General features: G+C 42.9%; 1 protein-coding gene across 2 annotated transcripts in view; it reads right to left on the bottom strand.

Annotated features, from left to right (window-relative positions):
• Positions 1-21,879, bottom strand: part of LOC140204970 (transcription factor MafK-like) — an 86,390-nt gene that overhangs the window by 47,024 nt on the left and 17,487 nt on the right. The window contains exons 2-4 of one of the 2 annotated variants that reach the window (XM_072272010.1): positions 15,537-15,579; positions 12,311-12,428; positions 11,832-12,039 (exon numbers count right to left, since the gene is read on the bottom strand). The gene's annotated coding sequence lies outside the window, so the exon portion shown is untranslated. Of the gene's footprint in view, positions 1-11,831; positions 12,040-12,310; positions 12,438-15,536; positions 15,580-21,879 lie in introns of those variants that run through there. The other variant, XM_072272011.1, reaches the window with a different exon arrangement.

Genomic DNA, 21,879 nt, shown 5'->3' with positions numbered 1-21,879 from the left:
TGAGAGCTGTCATGAACCCATTTGAGCTCTACGAAAGCAGCCTCTGCGTCAGTAGTCCAAACAAAAGGGCCCATGGATCTCTCGGTTAGTGCCGTCAGCGGAGCCGCCACTGAGCTGAAGTTTCTGATAAACTTTCGATAAAAGTTGGCAACTCCCAGGAATCAGTGGACTTGCTTCACACTGGATGGTTGTAGCCAATCTCCAACAGCCTGTGTCTTACTAGAGACTATCTTGAGAATGCCATTAGAGATGATGAAGCCCAAAAAAAGAAATAGTGGCTACGTGAAATTCGGACTTCTCCAGTCTGACATAAAGTCCATGATCAAGAGGCCTATTTAGGATATCTCTGACATAAGCAATGTGCTCCTCCATAGACTTTGAGAAAATTAGGATGTCATCCAAGTAGACGAAGACCTGCTTATGGACAGCATCCCAGAGCAGTAGTTGCCATGAGCAGAAGTCTGTCCCTTGCTAGCTGCTGGTCTCGGAAGAGTCTGGGGGTCGGAACACGAAGCCGAAAACAAACCCTCTTACAATGGTTGGACCAAGCAGTGATTCTCCCCTCCCTCTAGTCCACAGACAGGTTATGCTGAGACAGCTAAGGATACCTGAGGATCAGGGGTATGAGTGGAGAGTCAGTAATGTAGAAACTAATGTCTTCCACATGATCCCCTATTCTCATCTACAATGCCATAGTCTGTTGCCGGATCTTCCCGGACCCTAGCAGGTGGCCGTCCATGACAGTTGCAGGCAAGAAAGCACTCAACTTTCACAGCAGTATGTCAAACCGACAGGCGGTTCCTCTATCTAGAAAATTACGTACTGCCCCAGAGTCCACAAAAGCCTTCTCCTGCCTCAGGTTCTTACGCCAGGTATCTCTGCCTTCAGCATGAAACCAGAATCCGTGGTGTTGGGTGAAGTGGCTGCTACCATCACAGTCCTCACGATGTTGGACAGTCTTAGCAGTTCCCCAGGTGGCTGCAGCTTCGGACATCCAGCCTGCAGGTGATCTGCTTCCCTGCAGTAAAAGCAGCAACGTTGACTCCAGTGCTGGGACCTTTCATCGGTGGAGAGTCTAGTGCAACCCACCTACATGGGTTCAGCTGGATACTGAGCAGGTGATGGGCTGGTCATACTTTGAGATTGGGGAGTGGAACAATGATGCGTTGAGTCCAGGCTCAGGCTAGCCCTCCTCGACCTCATGATGTAATCCCACCTACGCTCTGCCAGATGATTATTGAGACGGATGGGCTGGTTCATGAGAACCTCTAAGTTCTCCGCTGGATCTTCCAAGGTGAGAGGATCCTTCAGTTTGTCTCGGAGTCCGTGGTGGTTTAGTATGGCAAAGGCCTCCCCGTTCCAATGACTCTCCTGGGCCAAGGTCTGAAATTTGATCGCATGGTCGACCGCTGACCGTTTCCCTCCCTCCCCCTGTTGAAACTTCATCAGGTGGTCTGAAGCTAGCTGGCTCCAATGGGTTTGATAAAACACCTCCCTCATGGCGGCTATGAATTCCTCTGAGTCCGAGCAAATCCCAGACCTGCATTCCCAATGCACGGTGACCCAGGCTAGAGCTCTCCCAGTCAGAAGAAAGTTAATGAAGCTACCTTTATGCACTCCGAAGGGAACTGGAATGACTGGAGCTCATACATTATCAAGCACTGGATGAGGAAGTCGTAGCAAGAACCCAGGTGTCTACCATACCTCTCCGGGGTTCGAAAACGTACTGGCTCCGGAGCAGGGCCAGTTGGTTCTCTCAAGTGACTCTGGCCTCCTCCTTGCAAAAGTTGACCAATGGCTACCTGGAAGTCATGTGTCTCCAAGCTCTGTCTGAAAATTTCCTCGCTGTGCCTGGTCACGGTGCATGAAAGACTCTGATACCCCGCTGAGTCCCTACTGGCTCAATCATACTGTGACAAGAGTCATTGACAAGAATGGCTTGGACCCAAACGCTTGAGTATCCAAGACTAGGAATGAGACACGGCTTCAAACTGGATCAAGAATCTGAGCTCAAAACAAACACTACACGAAATCACAAGTAGGCTTACAATGAGTACCAAACCTCAGTTCAAGGTGCTCCTTAAACACTCAGTCCTTGGTGCCCAAATCATGAGTGCGAATTAATGGGACTGTCCTGAATCTTCAAAGGGGCTGCACCAGCTATCCATACCCCAGGAAGTTAGAGCATCAAAATCTCATAAGCTGGCACGGATGGGTGCATGTTGTAACAATTAATAAGTGGTTCTCAGTCTGACCCAAACCTGCTTGCTACCCTATGTCCTGTATGTTAGTTATTGTGGAGAAGCAACAGCAGTGCACAAGGTCCAATATCGATGAATAAAATGGAAATATGGTACTCTGGCTGAAATGGGACTAATGGAAATAGGAAGGAAACTGAGGGCTACGGCATGATCCTGGGAATGAAAGGGTTAATGCATAAGTGTTTGATGGCTTGTACTAGATATTTAGAAAAATGGGGTGGGGGGGGGGGAAGAATCTCATTGGAATTTTTTCCAGCAAGCTGCAATCACCGCAAAAGGTCATTCACTGGTGAGGCTGCATGAGGTTTAAAAGGAGCTCAGGGCTTTTCAGAATATTTAGGGAGGCTGCAAACATCATGATTTTTTTTAGACATTCAGCAGGGGCTAATAAAATGAAGCAAGGTGCAAGAGGAGCAGCCATTGTTGGAGTGGGCCAGTGTTAGAGAGGTCAGCAGGTTGCCATGAGAACATTTGCAGGCTAGAACTTAAGCTTGAGAAGTCAGAGGTATAAGAAGTGTAGGCAGGATGGTGGTTAAGGCAATAGAATGCTCCTCCTGTAAGATGGGTGGACTGCAGGGTACCTGACGGTCTCCCTGATGATGATATCTGTAGGAAGTGTGATCAACTGCAGCTCCTGGATGGATGGACACAGGGACATCCAATGAAGCTTAAAAACTTCATAGATGAGACTTTTACTGAGGTGGTCACACCCAAAGTGCAGGCTTCAGATAGCAGATGGGTGATCACTAGGAGAAGTAAAGGGAATAAGCACTCAGTGCAGGGTCTCCTGTGGCCATTCCCCTTAGCAACAAGTATACCCCTTTGGATACTGCTGTGGGGGGGGGGGGGGCGGGGGTGACCTATCAGCCTATCAGAGCACAGCAGCAGCACCAGGCCAATGGCACTGTGTCCGGCTCTGAGACTCACCAGAGAAGAGTAACATCAGGAGAGCAATAGTGATAGGAGACTCGATAGTGAGGGGAATGGACAGGAGATTTTGTGGCCGCAAAAAACACACCAGGGTGGTGTGTTGCCTCCCAGGTGCTAGAGTCCAGGATGTCTCTGAATGGCTACAGAATATTCTCAAGATTTAGGGTGCCACCAATGACATAGATAGTAAAGAGAGAAGAGGTCTTGCACAGTGAATATAGGGAACTAGGCAAAAGGCTGAAGAGCAAGATCTCCAGGGTAGAATTCTCTGGCTTACTCCCAGTCCACGAGCTAGTAGGGCAGGAATAGGATGAATGAGTGGCTGAGGAAGTGGTGCAGGGGATAGGTTTTCAGATTTCTGGATCTTTGGGTTCTCTCCTGGGGAAGCTGTGGCCTGTAGAAAAAGGATGGGTTATGCCTGAACCCAAACGGGACCAATACCCTTGCGGGCACATTTGTAACAGGTATTGGGGAGGGTTTAAACTAATCTGCCAGGAGGACGGTGCTGAGGATGGGGCAGTTGATTGTGAGGAAGGACAGATGATGGGGCAAAGTTGCAGTCAGTGTGATGAGTTGAAGAGTAACATGGGGCAAAATTTAAAAGGGTGAGGAATACAGGACTGAAACTTATATTTGAGTGCACACAGTATACAGAATAAAGTGGATGATCTTGTCGCACAGTTAGATATTGGCAGGTATGAGGTCGTGGGTACCACTGAGTCGTGGCATAAGGAAGATCATAGTTGGAAGCTTAACATCCAAGGACACCCATTGTATCAAAAGGATAGGCAAGGAAGCAGAGGAGGCTGTGTGGCTCTGTTGATAAAACATGAAATCAAATCCTTAGGAAAAGGTGACATAGGATCAGAAGATGTCGAGTCCTTGTGGGTAGAGTTAAAAAACTACAAAGGTTAAAAACCCAGGATGGGAGATGCATACAGGCCTCCAGACAGTCGCCAGGATGTGGGCTACAAATTACAAGGGGAGATAAGAAAGGCATATCAAAAGGGCAATGTTATGATAGTCATGGGGGATTTCAATACGCCAGCAGATTGGGAAAATCAGGTTGGTGCCAGATCCCAAGGGAGAGGAACTTGTAGAATATCTATGAAATGACTTTTTAGAGCAGCTTGTGGTTGAAACCACTTGGGAAAAGACAATTATGGATTGGATGTTGCGTAATGAACAAGATTTGATTAGGGAGCTTAAGGTAAAGGAACCCTCAGGAATCAGTGATCATAAAATGATAGAATTTACCCTGCAGTTTGAGAAGGAGAAGATTATCAGATGTATCAGTATTTCAGAGGAGTAAAGGGAATTATAGGGGCATGAGAAAGGAGCTGGCCAAAGTTGATTGGAAGGGGACACTATCAGGGATGAGAGAGGTTCTCAGGGTATTCTAAAGGCAAGATGACACAACTGTGGCTGACTGGAGATGTCAAAGACAGCATAAAAGCAAAAGAGAGTGCATATAATAGATCAAAAATTAGAGGGAAATTAGTGGATTGGGAAGCATTTAAAAACCAACAAAACTAAAAAGCCATAAGGAGAGAAAAGGTAAGGTATGAAGGTAAGCTAACTAATAATATCGAAGAAGATACAAAAAGTTTTTTCATATATATGAAGAGTAAAAGAGATATGAGAGTGGATATTGGACTGCTGGAAAAATAGTTTGGGGATAAATGGCAGACAAACTGAATAAGTATTTTGCATCAGTCTTCACTGCGTAGACACTAGCAGTATGACAGAAAGTGACTGTAGTTGCTATTTCTAAGGAGAAGCTGAAAGGTCTGAAGGTAGATCAGTCAACTAGACCAGATGGAATACATCCCAGGGTTCTGAAAGTGGTAGCTGAAGAGATTGTGGAGAAAGTAGTAATGACCATTTAAGAATCACTAGATTCTAGAGTGGTTTTGGAGGACTGGAAAATTGCAGATGTCACTCCACTCTTTAAGAAGGGAGGGAGGCAGAAGAAAGGAAATTATAGGCTTGTTAACCTGACTTCAGTGGTTGGGAAGGTGTTGGGAGTCCGAAATCAGCATGGCTTCCTTAAGGGGAAATCTTGCCTGAGAAATCTGCTGGAATTCTTTGAGAAAATAACAAACAGGATTGACAAAGGGGAGTCAGTGGATGTTATTTACTTGAATTTTCAGAAGGCCTTTGACAAGGTGTCACACATGAGACCGCTTCAGAATGAGAATAAGAATCAGGTTTAATATCACTGCAATATGCCATTAAATTTCCTGTTAAATTTACAAATTAACAGGAGAAGAGCCCATGGTATTATACAAAAGATAATAGCATGGATAGAAGATTGACTGCCTGGCAGGAGGCAAAGGGTGGTTAGCTGCCGGTGACTAGAGGTGTTTCGCGAGAGTCGTTATTGGGACTTCTTTTCACATTATATGTTAATAATTTGGCAAAGTTTGCAGATGATACAAAGATAGCCAGAGGGGCAGGTAGTGTCAAGGAAGCAGGGAGTCTGCAGGGTGACTTAGACAGATTGGGAGAATGGACAAAGAAGTGCGGAAGGAATATAGTGACGGGAAGTGTGTGGTCATGCACTTTGGTAGAAGGAATAAAGGTGTAGACTATTTTCTGAATGGCGAGAAAATTCAAAAATCAGAGGTGCAAAGGGACTTTGGAGTCCTTGTGCAGGATTGCCAGAAGGTCAACCTGTAGATTGAGTCAGTGGCAAGGAGAGGACTAGAATATAACAGCAAGGATATAGTGGTGAAGCTTTATCAGGACTATTGTATGTGGAGCATTTGAAGGCTCTGGGCCTGTACTCACTGGAGTTTACGATGATGAGGAATCTCACTGAAACCCATCAAATATTAAAAAAGGCCTAGAAAGAATAGATGTTTCCTATAGTGGTGAGTCTAGAACCAGACAGCACAGTCTCATAATAGAAGGACATCCCTTTAGAACAGAGGGTGGTAAATCTGTGGAATTCTTTGCAATATACAGCTCTGAAGGCCAAGTCATTGGGTATATTTAAAGATTTAAAGCGGAGGTTGATAGGTTTTTGATAAGTCATGGCATCAAATTTCATGTGAAAATGGCAGACTGGGGTGCAGAGGGATAATGAATCAGCCTTGATGGAATGACAAAGCAGACTTGCAGGGCCAGATGGCCTGATTCTTGTCCTATGTCGTATGGTTTTATGGAAACCTACTGAATATTGAATGGCTTAGACAGAGTGGGTGTTGAGAGGATGTTGCCAAATGGGAGAGGTTGGTCTTAGACCAGAAGGCACAGCACCAGAACACAAGGACGTCCAAAGATAAGAAGGAATTTCTCTAGACGACTGCGGAGGCCTAGTCAGAGGGTATATCTAAAACAGAGGTTGATAGCTTCTTGATTTGTAAGGGAGTCAAAGGTTACGAAGAGAAGGTAGGAGAATGGGGTTGAGAGGGGTAATAAATTAGCACAATCGACAGGTGGAGTGGACACAATTCTGCTTCTGTTTCCGAGAGTTTGATGGCATTGGTCAAGATGTTGAGTATAAGAGTCAGAAAGTCATGTTGCAAATTGTATAAAGCTTTGTTTTGCCTTCATTGTATTGTGTGCAGTTCTGATTATCGCATTACAGAAACGACATAGAGGCTTTGGTAAGGGTACAAAAAGGAGTTCACCAAGATGTGGCCTGGATTAGAGAATAGAAGGAAAGGCATATTGGCTATAAGAAGTGGAGAAAACTATATAAAATTATAAGAGGCAGTTGGGATTAGTTTGGTTTAGCATCATGGATGACATCGGCACTTTGGGCCAAAGGGCCTGTTACTATGCTGAACTATACTATGTCTGAGGGAAAAGATAAGGTGGGAGAATAGCTGTTGGAGAAAATGAAAATGAAAGGATGGGCAGTAGGCCAGAGGAAGGCAAGGATCGGAATGGGAGCTGGCTAAGATAGGCCAGGTTAGGAGAAAGGAACAGTATCAGAGGCCAACGAAAGAAATAATTTGAGCCGAGCACACTGATTTGAATGGTACTTGCACAGGTATACAGGCAAAAAAGGTTAATTGATTTTATAGAGATACAGCATAGTAACAGGCCTTTGCAGCCAACAAGCCTGCGCTGCCAAATTAAACCCACGTGACCAATTGTCGCACTAACCCGTATGTCTTTGGCATGCGGGAGGAAAACAGAGTACCACGTGCTTTGCCATCTATTCATGGGGAAAAAGTACAAATTCCTTACAGACAGCAGCAGAGTTGAGCACAGGTCACTGGCACTATAATAGTGTTACACTAACCATTACGTTATGGTGCCGCACAAAGAGGCCTTAAATGCACATGGTCCAAATATGGGCAAATAGGACCAGCATAGATGGGAACCTTGCTTGGCATAGACCAGATGAGCCAAAGAGCCCTTTCAGTGCTCTGTGATAATGAAATACTAAACATTAACACAAGTTAGAATTCCTTGGCCAAGAGCCATAGATGATGCAGTGCATTGAAGTAATAATTGCCATTTTCCTTTCAGGTGACAATCAGAAATGAGACCACCCATTGAAAACTCTGAGCTCATTGGAGAGGTCAGCCTTGAACCAGTACAAAGTATTAGGGTTCGTCCCAAACCTACAATAAACCAATCTGAAAGCTCGAAGAGAAAAGCCACAATAGGAAGTGTCCAGTGGCTAAGCGGTTGCGATTCAGTTTGAATCGTTTGAGATGGTGTATGCAGATGATTGTTACCGTTATAATGTATAGATATAAATTCTTTCATTAACTTTGACAGAAATGAATACTGTTACCACACAGTCAAAGTACTTAAGGCTGACACATTACAATATTAGCTTAGTGCAGGGTTTCCAGGTTGGGGCGAATGTGACTACTGGGGATGATACAAAATCTATCAGGAGAGCAGGGCTGTGGAGTGCAAGTACAAAGAAGAAATTGTTCAAGGCATTTGTAGGGCACTGGGTATTAGAGGGAGGACTGAAGGAGAAAGACTTGAGGGAGAAAATCTCAGATATATATAACTCTGCTTGCCCCATTATAGGGAGGATGTCAAGGGGGCCCGCAAAAAAGGTTTATCAGGAGGTTGAGATTAAAGGGCATGTGCTCCGACGAGAGGTTGGACAAACTGCGGTTGCTTTCTCTGGAATAGCGTAGGGAGACCTGATGGAGATTAATAAGATTATGACAGGCATAGATAGAGTAGACAGACAGTACCTTTTTCCCAGGGTTGAAACGTCTACTGCCAGAGGCCTTACATTTAAGATAACTCTGCCATGGACGGTCCCAAGCATGGCTGTAAAAGGAAGAGGGTTGGGTATGGGGCTACTAACCCCATCTCACAAAAACCCAGACCTACAGAAACCAACAGAAGCCCCGAGGACCTCACCCCTTGGAGAAGAAGGATCTCTGCCTAGAAGATGTATGAAGTCGTGTGGTGAAAGCCACAGGCCCAATCAGCCTTCGGCCCAGGACAGAGGACTCCGGCAAGCTGCTGTTGACTTAAGAAGAAGGTGACATATTTAAGGTGAGATGGGGTAAGTTCAAGTGAAATCTGAAGGGCAAGTTTATTTTAAGTCACAGAGAGTGGTGGGTGCCTGGAATGTGCTTCCAAGGATGATACTTCATACTTTATTGTCACCAAACAATTGATACTAGAAGGTACAATCATCACAGCGATATTTGATTCTGCGCTTTCTGCTCCCTGGATTACAAATATTAAATATTAAAAATAGCAAAAATTAGTAAACATTAAAAATTTAAATTATAAATCATAAATAGAAAAATGGAAAGTAAGGTAGTGTAGTGCAAAAAAAACTGAGAGGCAGGTCCGGATATTTGGAGGGTATGGCCCAGATCCGGGTCAGGATCCATTCGGCAGTCTCATCACAGTTGGAAAGAAGCTGTTCCCAAATCTGGCCGTATGAGTCTTCAAGCTCCTGAGCCTTCTCCCGGAGGGAAGAGGGATGAAAAGTGTGTTGGCTGGGTGGGTCGTGTCCTTGATTATCCTGGCAGCACTGCTCCGACAGCGTGCGGTGTAAAGTGAGTCCAAGGACGGAAGATTGGTTTGTGTGATGTGCTGCGCCGTAGAGGCAGAGACAGTAGGGAGTTTTAGGAGACATTTATAGGCAGATTAATGTGAGGGAATTGGAAGGATATGGACATAGGCAGAAGGGATTACTTTGGTTGGCTAGTTGATTACTAATTTAATTGGTTCAGCACAACACTGTGGGCTGAAGAGCCTGTTCCTGTACTGTACAGTTCTGTGTCCTGTGTTTTGGAGTGGCAAGAGTTGTCTGGACAGTGGATACCTCATGTAATTCATAGATGACCTACAGAATAGGGGAAACCAGCACAACAATTTCACAAGTGATGGGAAGGTAGAACATACGAGATCCCAGATTCGTTTATTCATTACTCTACACAGAAACACACAGTGACCTGCGTTGTTTGCACTAACAAATGACACGCCCAAAGGTGTGCTGGAGGCAAACTGCAAGTGAAGCCACACATTCCTGGAACCAACGTAGCGAGCCCACAATGCTCGGCAGAACAGCACAGAGCACAAGCAACAAAACAAGCCCCACTCCGACCTCCCACCCAAGCACACGTACCCAGCCCGCTAAGCCCAAGACAGGCTGTCTTCTTCAGTCTTCGGTCTGCAGTCTCCAGCAGATCCTGATTCAGACTGAGACATGCGGACCTTGGGCCTGCGACCGGAACGCAGAACATCACAGGCTCTACGGCCCACGAACACTTAACCTACTCTTAGATCAATCCAACCCTTTCCTCAATTCTTCTATTATCCACGCGCCTATCTGAGTCCTTTAAATGTCCCTAATGTATCTGCCTCTACCACCACGCCTGGCAGGGTGTTCCACACATTCATCACTCTCCATGTATTGACTACATGAAAACTGAAGGGTAAAAAGGGAGTGTGAGCTGTCTGTACTCCTGATTGTGGTGTGTAATAACAGAAACTTGTCAACCACCGGCGTAGTATGGATTATAGGAGGCAGAGTTATCATGGCATACAGAACGAATCCTCTGACTGGGATATCAATGAGCCACCCACTAATATTACTGTTGATGACACAAGGTAAAAGTTCACAGTAATTAGAAACTTTTCATATTTCATGGACAGTGGCTATAACCACATTGTTTAGACCACAAGTCATAGGAGCAGAATTCGACCATTTGGCCTATCGGGTCCTCTCCAGCAATCAACCATTGTTGATTTACTTTCCCTCTCAACACCATTCTCCTGCCTTCGCCCCATAACCTTTGATGCCCTGGCTAATCAAGAACCTATCAACCTCTGCTTTAAATACACCTAATGACTTGGACACCATGGCCGTCTGTGGCGATGAAGTTCACAGATTCACCATCCTCTGGCGAAAGTAATTCCTAATGTTTGTTCTTCTAGTCTTCTCCACCATGGTAGGAAACATCCTTTCCACATCCACTCGATTTAGGCCCTTCAATATTCAATAGGTTTCAATGAGATCCACCCCAACCCCATTCTTCTAAATTCCAATGATGTTAGGCCCAGAGCCATCAAACATTATTGACTTCCACCTTATCTGCCTGCAGTGCACTTTCCATGTAACACTTCATTCTGCACTCAGTCATTGCGCATCTCTTGTTCTACATGTATTGATGTGATGGAAAAATGATCTGTATGAATGGCATGCAAAACAAAAGTGTACGTGACAATAACAAACCAATTAAAAATTTATGCCTAATAATACAAGAAAACTCTTAATTCTCACCCTTGCCTTCCTCCATCTGAAGCCAAATCCTTTCCAGTTTTATATTACTGACAGCCTTCCGGAATATTTTTCATGTGGTTGTTTCTCACTCAGTGTTATGGGAATATGAGAGTTTTTAAAAATTAAGCCATACCACACGTATTGTAAATATCTGTTTTGTATGGACTGGAGATGTCCTGAGCAATGACAATATAGTTGTATTCTAAAGAGTGGTACAGTTCTTTTGGCACAACAACTTTATGTCAACCCTCAACACCCGATCAATTACTTACAGTCCCTGTAGAAGGAGAAACAGAGGCAAAAGTGCTTCAGCAAGTTCTATGGTGACATACCAAATCTCAAACTGGCCATGTGCTACCAACAGGGAAGAACCTAGCCTGAGGTTACCAAGATCCACTGTGGCCTCTTAATTGTTGCCTTGTATCAACTGTTCCCATTTAAAATAAAACATTTGGTGTAATGAGGCACAATTTTTAAAGCTCCCCTATCACCTTGCCAATGTCCATTAAAGTAGATCTCCAGCTGTTTTAACAGAAGCCATCACATCCGATGCCAACTGATCCAACTCATAAAAAAATATAATGCGGAAAACACCTCACTATTTCCAACCATAAATGACTAGGCACCATGTAACTAAAGCCACTGAAATCGATTCCAGATAACTGCTGAACCACAAGGTTAAAATTTAACAGACCTTTGAGGGAAAGGTGCGTATTTTTGAAGGCACATTGTGCACATTGTCTTAAAACATCTCATACGCTTCTAGCAATTCAAAGAGTGCTTCAGGAACGCGCTCTCGCTCCCCATAATTCTCAATATCTCATTCAACACTTCATATTTTTATCCTCATATTCATGCACCAACTCATTTAAGCCGGAGATTTCCATTTTATTTATGTTACCAACCTGTGGAATGCCGCCAAACTCTCTGGGCTTGGCTGCTTTTTTCGGTAAATATCTGGTTCCTTAAGGTGATTTTCTCCCCTCCTTTTCCTTCCTTATTTCTCCACCCTCGTTGAGTTCAGATGAAAAACGAGCCTCCAAAGAGGGGGAAAACAGCGAATCGTTTCTCACTTTTAATAATCCTTCCCCCCGCAAACAAAAGCTAACAAGTCTGAAAACAGAATAGAGGAAACGGGCTAAGTATTAAAAAGGAAGATTTGGGATTAAAACAATCCCCGTTAAACATTAAATACTTTAGATCCTGAAATGGACCTGAAAAGAACACGCTCTTTCACTCAGCGGTGATTCAGCAGCAAGGCAGCCAACCCAACAACAACATTGAATCTGGGTATTTCTATTTGAAGGGAAAAATATCTGAAGTTGATTACAGGTATTAAATTGTCAAAATAGGTCGAATTGAAAAGATTATGGTTGTTACTCACTGTTTTCCGGAGATACTGAGCAAATTATGTTGTTTTCAGCCTCTTCGCTTGTTGCTTGTATGAAAACAAGTCAGTTCCTGGAATTCCAGGGTCAGATGATACCCACACACGCAGATGCCTTTCATTCACAAAAAAAACACACACACGCACGTCACTGACTGGATGGCCATAGATGGTAAAGTAATGACGTCAGTCAATCCGATCAAAAGAATGATGTAACCTTTCGGAGAAGCCATGTTTGTGCGGGGCAAATGGGTGCGCACTCCTCCCACTAATGTGAGGGGCAAGCGTGCTCGCAATAAAGGGGGGTTGTTGTCTCTCAGCCCCACTTGCAAGCCGGTTCTCAACAAAGAAACAGCTGTTTTTTTCCACCGAATTCTGCTTTCTAAGCAGTAGAACTGAAACTGAATGCAAAGAGGGTCTAACATAAGAGTTTTAAGAGAACAAAACACACAAAATGCTGCAGGAACTCAGCGAGTCAGGCAGGATCTACCAAGGGAAACAATCGACCTTCTTCCAGAACTGATAAAGCATCTTGGCTCGAAACGGCGATTGATTATTCTCTTCTATAGATGCTGCCCGACCCGCAGGATTCGTCCAGCATTATGTGTTTGTTGCTCAAGATTTCCACCATCTGCAGAATTTCTTGGGTTTATTATTCGCAAGAGAGCTTTCCAGAAAATCTACCCGGCAGCTACAAGCAAAGGAGATGGAGGCACTTAACAGGTCAGGCAGCATCTATAAAAGGAAATGGACAATCACGTTTTGTGTCAAGACCCTTTATCTGGAGCAGTGAGTTATCTTTTTTGATCTATTCACTGACACATACAGTATATGAATTTAATAGCTCCACAGGCTGGAATGAAGGAACTCAGAAATTATTTAAATTTATAATTTATCTAAATATTACAACAATCCCACAACGTGAGGGAGTAAAACTCTGCATTATGACTCCATCACAATGTACAGGCATGTGAATTTAAAAGTCTAATGGCTTGTAGAAAGAAGCTGTTGGTCCTGGCTTTAACGCTGTGGTACTGTTTGCCAGAAGGAAGCAGCTGAAACAGTTTATGGTTGGGGTGACTTGTGTCCCTGATGATCTTCCAGGCCTTCTTCCTGCACCTGCTGCTGTAAATGTCCTCAGTGGAGGGAAGTTCACATCCACAGATGCGCTGGGCTGTCTGTACCACTCTGCAGTGCCCAGCGATCAAGGTTGGTGCAGTTCCTGTACCAACTGGTTATACAGCCAGTCAGAATGCTCTCAATGGTGCCCCTGTAGAAGGTCTTGAAGATTTGGGGGCCTATGCCAAACCTCTTCAGTCGCCTGAGATGGAAGAGACACTTTTGTGCTTTTTTTTTTGCCACAAAGCCGGTGTGTACAGCCCAGGTGAGATCATCGGTGATGTGTACACTGAGGAACTTGAAACTGCTCACCCTCTGAACTGCAAACCCATTAATACTGATCGGGGTGAGCCTGTCTCTGTTCCTCCAGTAATCCACAATCAGCTCTTTTGTTTTTAGGACATTGAGGGAGAGGTTGTTATCGTGGCACCACTGTGTCAGGGTGTCAACCTCTCTGTAGACTGTCTCATCACCACGAGAAATAAGGCCAATCAAAGTCCACTTTAGCAGGGAGGGGAATGTGGGTTTAGCTTAGTTCACAGCAGCAGCACAGGCACTTGCCTGAAATGTTCCCCTCCATAGATGCTGCCGAACCTGCTGGATTCCTCCAGAATTTTGCGTGTGCTGCTCTGGACTTCTGCAGAATCTCTTGTGCCTTTGATTATGGATATTGACTTCTTGGGTTGGCTTGTCCTAAAGGTACTAGCTAGAAGCATGATGTCCGTCTTGGGACACAGGGCGAACATGATTAAGAAATCTGTTCACTCAGAAAGGCAACATCTATCATTAAAGATCCCCACCATCTTCGGCAGCACATACAAAATGCTGTAATTCTCACAGCTATCATCAGGCAGGAAGTACAAAAGCTTGAAGTCCCACGCCATCAGGTTCAAGAACAACTCCTTCCCTTCAACCATTTGGTTCTTGAGCTACAGTTCAACAATAGTATGATCACTTTCTCATTTTGCACTAAAATAGATTTTGTTTTGTTCTAATTGTGCTCTTCATTGTGAAACTGGTATGACAAATGCTCTCCAAGATGGCAAGAAACTGCAGAGGGTTACGAAACCAGCCCAGTCCATTACGCAAACCACCCTCCCCCCCCCCCCCCCATTGACTCTTTCACCACTGCCTAGTGCCTCGGAAAACCAGCCAATATAATCAAGGACTCATCCCATCCTAGTCATTCTCTCTTAAGAATAATAATAAAATAACAGTAATAATAATCAAGTGGCATATGTCATTCATCAAAAGATTACTTTAAAGTACAAACTCATAAATGAAATCACACATTACTATAAATACAAACCTGATCTAGTTTTATAGAGTCAGAATACCACAAATTATATTACGACTGATCAGTTATCACAGAGACCACAATCCATAATAACCATCTGGATATAACTATCCAGGATAAACAAGCAAGAGAAACTTATTTAATAGATATAGCCATTCCAAACACATAACTTACAAAAATCAATAAGCAAAAACACCAGAAATATGCTGAACTAAAGAGGAAACTGAAAGACTTTGGAACAGGAACTGGGTATACATTGTTCCAATAGTAATATCTACAACTGATATCATCCCAAAGTCATTAGACAATAGCATTAAACAATTAGGACTACAGAGTAATTTCTATGTAAATCTTCAGAAAGCCACAATACTAAGCACCACGAGAATAGTGCAAAAGTTCTAAGCAATTGATAAATGAGAATGCTTGGCTATGTCCATATCTCAGATTTTACCAGCTTGAGCTGAGAAAAATAAATTGCAATAATAATAATAATAAGAAGAAGCAATGAATTCAAACAGTATTTTCGAAAGATACAAACATTAACTTTGGACTGGATAAGTGCAGAACATTAAACATAAAGAAAAATGCAATCGAGCTAATGGAATACAAACAGAGCAGTAGGATACAATACAAACTGATGGATGAATGTGAAGCATTTAAACGTCTGGGATATCAACAAACAAAGAAAATAGATCATAGATAATAGATCAAGGAAAATCTTTTTTCTGCAAGGCTTGGGAAAATCTGCCAATCAGGGCTCTACAGTAACAATATAACAAAGGCAGTAAACACATTTGCTATACTTACATTAATGTATTCTCTTGGCATAATACCTTGATCCAAAACCGATCTGGAAAATTTACAAAGAAAAATAATAACTGAAATGACAAACTTCAGAAAAGAATCTGTACACTTGAATGTGCTTAGATTAACACTACCTTGGACAGAAGGGGAAACAGGAATAACATTTAAAATCTGCACAACAGTTTAATAAAACTTCTGAGTAGATTAGAAGTTGACAAGGAAGTGTCGAATGCCTGGCTCAGAGTTGGAGACCTCTTCCCAGAAACAGAAGGGTTACTTGCGGCAATACAGGACTAGGATGTTCAAACAAAAATGATCAAAAATTCATAATAAAGACTGACAAATTCAAGGTGATAAATATAGAAAATGCCAAGAAAAAAAAGAAACAGTCCAACACATTACAGGATCCTGTAGCAGTTTAACTCAATCTGATTACCTACACAGGCACAATCAAGTGGCAAACGTCATTCACCAAAATCTTGCTTTAAAATACAAAAAAGAAATCATATCTTACTATAAATACAAGCTTGATCTAGTTTTAGAGTTAGAATTCCACAAACTATATTATGACCAATCCATTATTACAGGTAGGGCAATCCCTAATAACCGTCCCATCTTCCCTTTTACTTTTCCTGTTCAACTTCATCAAGGATCGTGGAGATATTTTTGATTTCCAGTCTTTAACTGGAAGTCATTGAGAGACAGATTTTGACCCAAAGCTGCATGATGTGGAAACAAGACTGGTGACTTTTTCATCATGGTCACTCTGTTCAGCACTGCGTGCCTGACTATCATGCTGGTGTAGCCGGTACAGATGTCTATGGAAGGTGGAGTTCTTGTGCTTCTCTTGCATAACCACTCTGGAGCTCCCATGGACGCTGTTGCGAGTTTCTCGAGTAATATCAGGTAAGCACCTGAGCCTTTCAAAGACATCTGTGTACTCTTCCATGAGTATTGTGTTGTCCTCTTTGGTCTGTGAAGCCAGTACAAAAACTCTTTCCACCAGATTAAGCTTTTCACATGCATTCAGGCCTAATATTAGCAGTACTCTCTTATCTACAATCTGTAGGTGTGCCTTTAGATGCTGCGCCTTGTGCTTGAATGTCACTATACAGCCTCCTTTTACTAGAACATTCTCTGCGGTCTAGTCTGTCACTTTTAACTTCACTGAGTAAATCTTGCTCTTTAATTTGAGAGTCTTGTAATCCCCTCTGTATAACAGATTCACTTGGGCTTCGGAGTCAAGCTTGAATGGAATTACTGTCTCATTCACAGTCACCGGAACAATCCATTCGAACTTATCAGCACCAGCAGTCTGCAGAGAATCTACAAAGACTTCCCACATTTCCTCCGCAACCGTGTGCACCTTTCTCTTAGTAGCCCCAGCTTTGCGGTACTTTGCAAAATGATTCTTCTTCCCACAGTTACTGCAGGAATGTTCCTACCTCCACATTTGCTACATTTACTGTTTGAGCCTTCCTCCTTGATATGCTTTTGCTTTGGGAAACACCTTATGCTCTGCCCCTCTGTTTTCACAGCACGCACTATTGTTTCTCCCCTGTGCAGCTCCTTAGCTTGTGATCATGTGGTCTCTGCTGCCCTACACATATCCACAGGCTTTTCCAGTGTTAAATCTCCTTCATGGAGTAATCTTTCCCTGAGCCCATTCTTTGAAGTTCAGCAAACTATTTTGTCCCTAACTAGTCAGTCTCTCAAGTCTCCAAATCAACCAGGCCATGCTTTTTTCTCACTGCTGCCACCAGATTGAACCTCAGGACTCATACCACCAGTTTCAAGAACAGTTACTACCCCTCAACCACTAGGCTCTTGAGCAAAAGGGGGTAACTACACTCATTTAAGGTCTCTTTTATCTTGTTAATTCATGCTCAGTATTTATTGCTATTTATTTATATCTGCATTTGCAGTTTCTTTACAGTTTACAGCTCCTGATGTTTACAGATCCTGCTTACAGTTACCGTTTTACTGATGTTTTCATCCGCGTGTCCAATATAAAGCTGTTATAGATGTCCAAAGCATCTTCACCAATTACATGCAGAAAGATAAACACTTTCAATGTTTCATTTTCCCCTCCAGCTCTTTTCGCCGCTAAATATATATTGAATCGCCGTTTGAAGCGTTTGTAGCTATCAGTTAGATTGCCGGTAAACTGCATAGGCGTGGGGGACTTAGCTTATCCATTACAGAATTTTCAGGTTCTCACTTGAATCACTCTTGGTGAACAACAGCAGCTTCAGAACACAACGTGCTCTCTGGCCGGTAGCTTCTTTCTGTTGGAACCTAGCCGCCCCTTTCTTAAACACTCACGGTATTCATTTATTGTCTGTGTTTAGACCTCACGCCGACTTCTGACACCATGTTATGTTTGTTCTTAATAAAGACAAACAGTGCAGGTAGAAGTGCTAGCACATTTTTATTTACAGAACACTCCAGTAATGGCTTCAGCTCGACCTGAGAGCGTGCAATCAGCTCCCCAACATAACTTCTGGTTCCGGGTGAACTGCCGTATTGCACACATAATGACACGATCCTGGTTTTAGTTAAAAGTCTAGCAGTGGTGTTCTGAATGAGTTTAAGTTTGTCAATAGATTGCTTTGGAAGGCCAATAGAAAGTGCAATACAGTAATCTAGTCTATTTGATATCAGTCATGAATTAGTTTTTCAGCATCGTTATGTGACAGAAACAAAGGTACCTGTGCAAAATTTCTTGTGCAGAAATGCTGCTCTGATCACTGTCTTTATGTGGGATTTAAAATTAAAATCTCAATCATGGATAACCCACAGGCCAGTTAAAGGGGAGCCAAGTTCCCAGGTTTGTCAGGAAGTTTATCTCTTTGGGCTTTGAAACCAACCACAGATATTTCCATTTTATCTTCATATAGTTTTAGGAAATTGTTGCTCCTTACCTGCCCATCACCTCCCTCTGGTGCTCTTCCCCCTTTTCTTTGTTCCATAGTATTCTGTCCTCTCCTATTAGTTTCCCCCTTCTCCAGCCCTGTATCTCTTTCACCAATCAACTTCTTAGTTCTTTACTTCACCCCTCCCATCCCCCTTTCACCTATCACCTTGTGTTTCTTCCTCCCCTCCCACCACTTTCTAACTCTGACTACTCATCGTTGTTTTTCCTTCAGTCCTGATAAAGGGTCTTGGCCCAAAACATTCACTATATTCTTTTCCATGGATGCTGCCTGGCCTTAGCTGTCCCTCCAGCATTTTGTGTGTGTTGTTGCTCATTACTTTGTTTTTTGCATCTACACCAGAATTCAGAGAAAATAGGGTGTTATTATTATCATGCTCAACCGAGATACACAATTGTGTGTTATCTGTATAACTACTGAAATCAGGTTTAAACTCTGTAATTATGTTTTCTATGGGGAGCATTTATAAGGAGAAGAGTAGGGGACCAAAACAGTTTCTCTAAGCAACACCAAAAGGAACACTGTATCTCTTAAAAAATTGGTCTCCGAGAGAGACAAACATTTTTCTCTCTAAGCTACATGAGTGAAACCAATTAAGGGCATTACCAGAGAGGCCAACTTAGTTCTCAAAGTGGTCTAGGAGAATGTTGTGGTCATTGTGTCAAAGGCAGCACTTAGATCTAGAAGAATTAGAACTGAGGCTCTGTTGGTATCAACACTGAGCCTGAAGTCACTGACAATTTTGGTAAGGACCATCTCCATGCTATGGTTTGCTCTGAAGCCTGACTGAAACTTTTCTAGAATAATGTTCTCATTCAGAAAGTTGTTGAGTTGGTTGAAAATGACTTTCTGAAGAATCTTGCCCAGAAAGGGATGATACGGTATGCATCTGTAGTTAGATAGTACCTCATTACCAAGATTTGGGTTTTTAAGTAGGGGTTTTCCTAACAGAATTGAAAACAGTAAGAAAATAGTGCTTAAAAGGTGTGGTATGGACAGGATTGAGACAACAAGTAGTCGATTTACTGGTTGTTACAACCTTATAGAGTTTTGAATTGGAAATACTTGTAAATTTTGACATGGTTGCTAACTTTTTACAGGGCTGGTTATAGTGGTTACCAGTATCTGTAGCTAACGTGCTCTCCTCCCCTGTTAGACAGAAAGTACAAAAGGCTACAAGCATATACTGTTAGATTCAAGGTAGTGTTCAATGGGACATCTCCTGGCTGGAGATTCATGACCAATGGTGGACTGAGACCTCTGCTGTTTGAGATATATACAAGTGACCTGGATGAAAATGTGTTTGGATGGGTTAGTAAGTTTGTGGACAGGGGTAGTAGATTGTCAAGGATACAAATGGATATTGACCAGTTGCAGAAATGGATGGAGGAATGGCAGAAGGGGTTTAATCTGTCCAAATCTGAAGTGTTGCACCTTGGGAGATCAAATATAAAGGGACAGTACACTGTCAGTGGCAAGGCCTTTAACACTACTGATGTACAGATGGACTTTGGGGACCAACATAAAACATAACATGGAGCATCGGGGCACAGTACAGGCCCTTTGGCTCACAATGTTGGGCCGACCCTTTGACCTAGTCCAAGCTCAATCTAACCCTTCCCTCCCACATAACCCTCCATTTTTCTACATCCGTGTGTCTAAGCCTATACCTCCCTGAAGGTGGCTGCACAGGTTGATAAAGTAGTGAAGAACGTGTATGACACGTTTGCCTTTATTAGTCAAGGCACTGAGTTTAAGAGTTGGGAAGATATATTGTAGCTTTATCAAACTCCAGTTAGGCCACATCCAGAGAATTGTATTCATTTCTGGTTGCCCCATTACAGAAAGAATGTGGAGGCTTTGGTAAGGGTGTCGAAGAGGTTTATCAGGATGCTGCCTGGATTCAAGGGTGTGTGTGCTATGACGAGACTTTGGACAAACTTAGGTTGTTTTCTCTGGAGTTGTGGAGGCTGAGGGGAGACCTGATAGAGGTTTGTACGATTATGAGAGGAACAGATAGAGCAGACAGTTGATATTTTTAGCCTAAGGTCAAAATGTCTTAACACTAGAGAGCATGCATTTAAGGTGGAGGGAACAAGTTCAAAAGGAGATGTGTGAGACAAGTTTTATATTATACATTGACAGATGGATACCAGGGATAGTAGTGGAAGCTAATAAGACTGAGGCATTTAAGAGATTTTTAGATAGTCATGTGAATGTGCTGAGAATGGAGGTATATAGACATTGTGTGGGTAGAAGACATTAACTAAATTAGGCAGTCAATTACTATTTTAATTAATTCAGCACAACATTGTGGGCCAAAGGGCCAGTTTGTGCGCTGCATTGTTTAATGCTGTTTGTTCTCTCTGCCTGGATGATGCACAAAATGTTTTCACTCTGTTTCAGAATCAGAATCAGGTTTATTAGCCTGACATATGTCATAAAATTTGAAGTTTTGTGGTAGCAGTACAGTGCAATACACAAAAAATTACTAAGTTACAATAAAAAATATATATCAAAAATGTAAGTCGTGCAAAAAGTGAGGTGGTGTTCATGGGGTCATGATCCCTTCAGAAGTCTGATGGGAGAGGGATAGGAGATGCTCCTGAAACATTGAGTGTGTGTCTTCAGGTTCCTGTAACTCTTTCCTGATGGTAGCAATAAGAGAGTGCATTTACTAGGTGGTGAGGATCCTTATCTTGGTAAACATGACAATAAAATGTTGGCCAGAAAGAATACAGGAATGGAGATGGCCATTATGTGAGACCATCCTTGCAGCCACTATTTTGTGAACTGTTCGCTGAACTGATTCTTGCTCTGCGATAACTTAATCAGAGCAATTAAATGTGGACACAAGGAGTTTCAACTAATGACCTGCTAAAGACAAGTAACTATTTATTATGAAAAGTATCGGGCTTGCAGGAGAATCGATCTTATTAGGCCCAGCGTCCGAGTCACCTGGTTTGACTGTTTTGAATCAGCCAGAGTTGAAAACACCAAAGGCACGTAGTTGAGGGCATAGAACAATGCAGGTTGTTGCCCTGAACCACAGCCAGTAAGAAGGTTACCCAGGCAGGTAATCTTGAGCCAATGGGATGGAAATGCTTAATATGGACTGATGATCAACACCATAAGAGTTATGAGCTTCAAATGCAAAGCAGCCATAACATTCCAGAGACCAGCCATTGTGGATGTGGGACCATGAGGAATACCCGGACAGTGTTGACTCCTTTCCCTTAAAACCTTTTCTCTTTATTGACTGTTCATGAAGGGTCAGGGAATTCTAGCGGCTGTGCACACAAGTAGTTATTTTGTGAACCCGTGTGCTTTTTAGTTGAGACAATAAAGGTTGGTAAATGCAGATTCTCTCTGTGCCTCTTTGATCATGTTACTAAGGGTTATCAGATCCT

This window comes from Mobula birostris, chromosome 11 (assembly GCF_030028105.1).
Source record: "Mobula birostris isolate sMobBir1 chromosome 11, sMobBir1.hap1, whole genome shotgun sequence".
NCBI classification, from domain to species: domain Eukaryota; kingdom Metazoa; phylum Chordata; class Chondrichthyes; order Myliobatiformes; family Myliobatidae; genus Mobula; species Mobula birostris.
The sequence above is the reverse complement of the archived record's forward strand: the minus strand, read 5'-3'. Positions and strand labels throughout refer to the sequence as shown.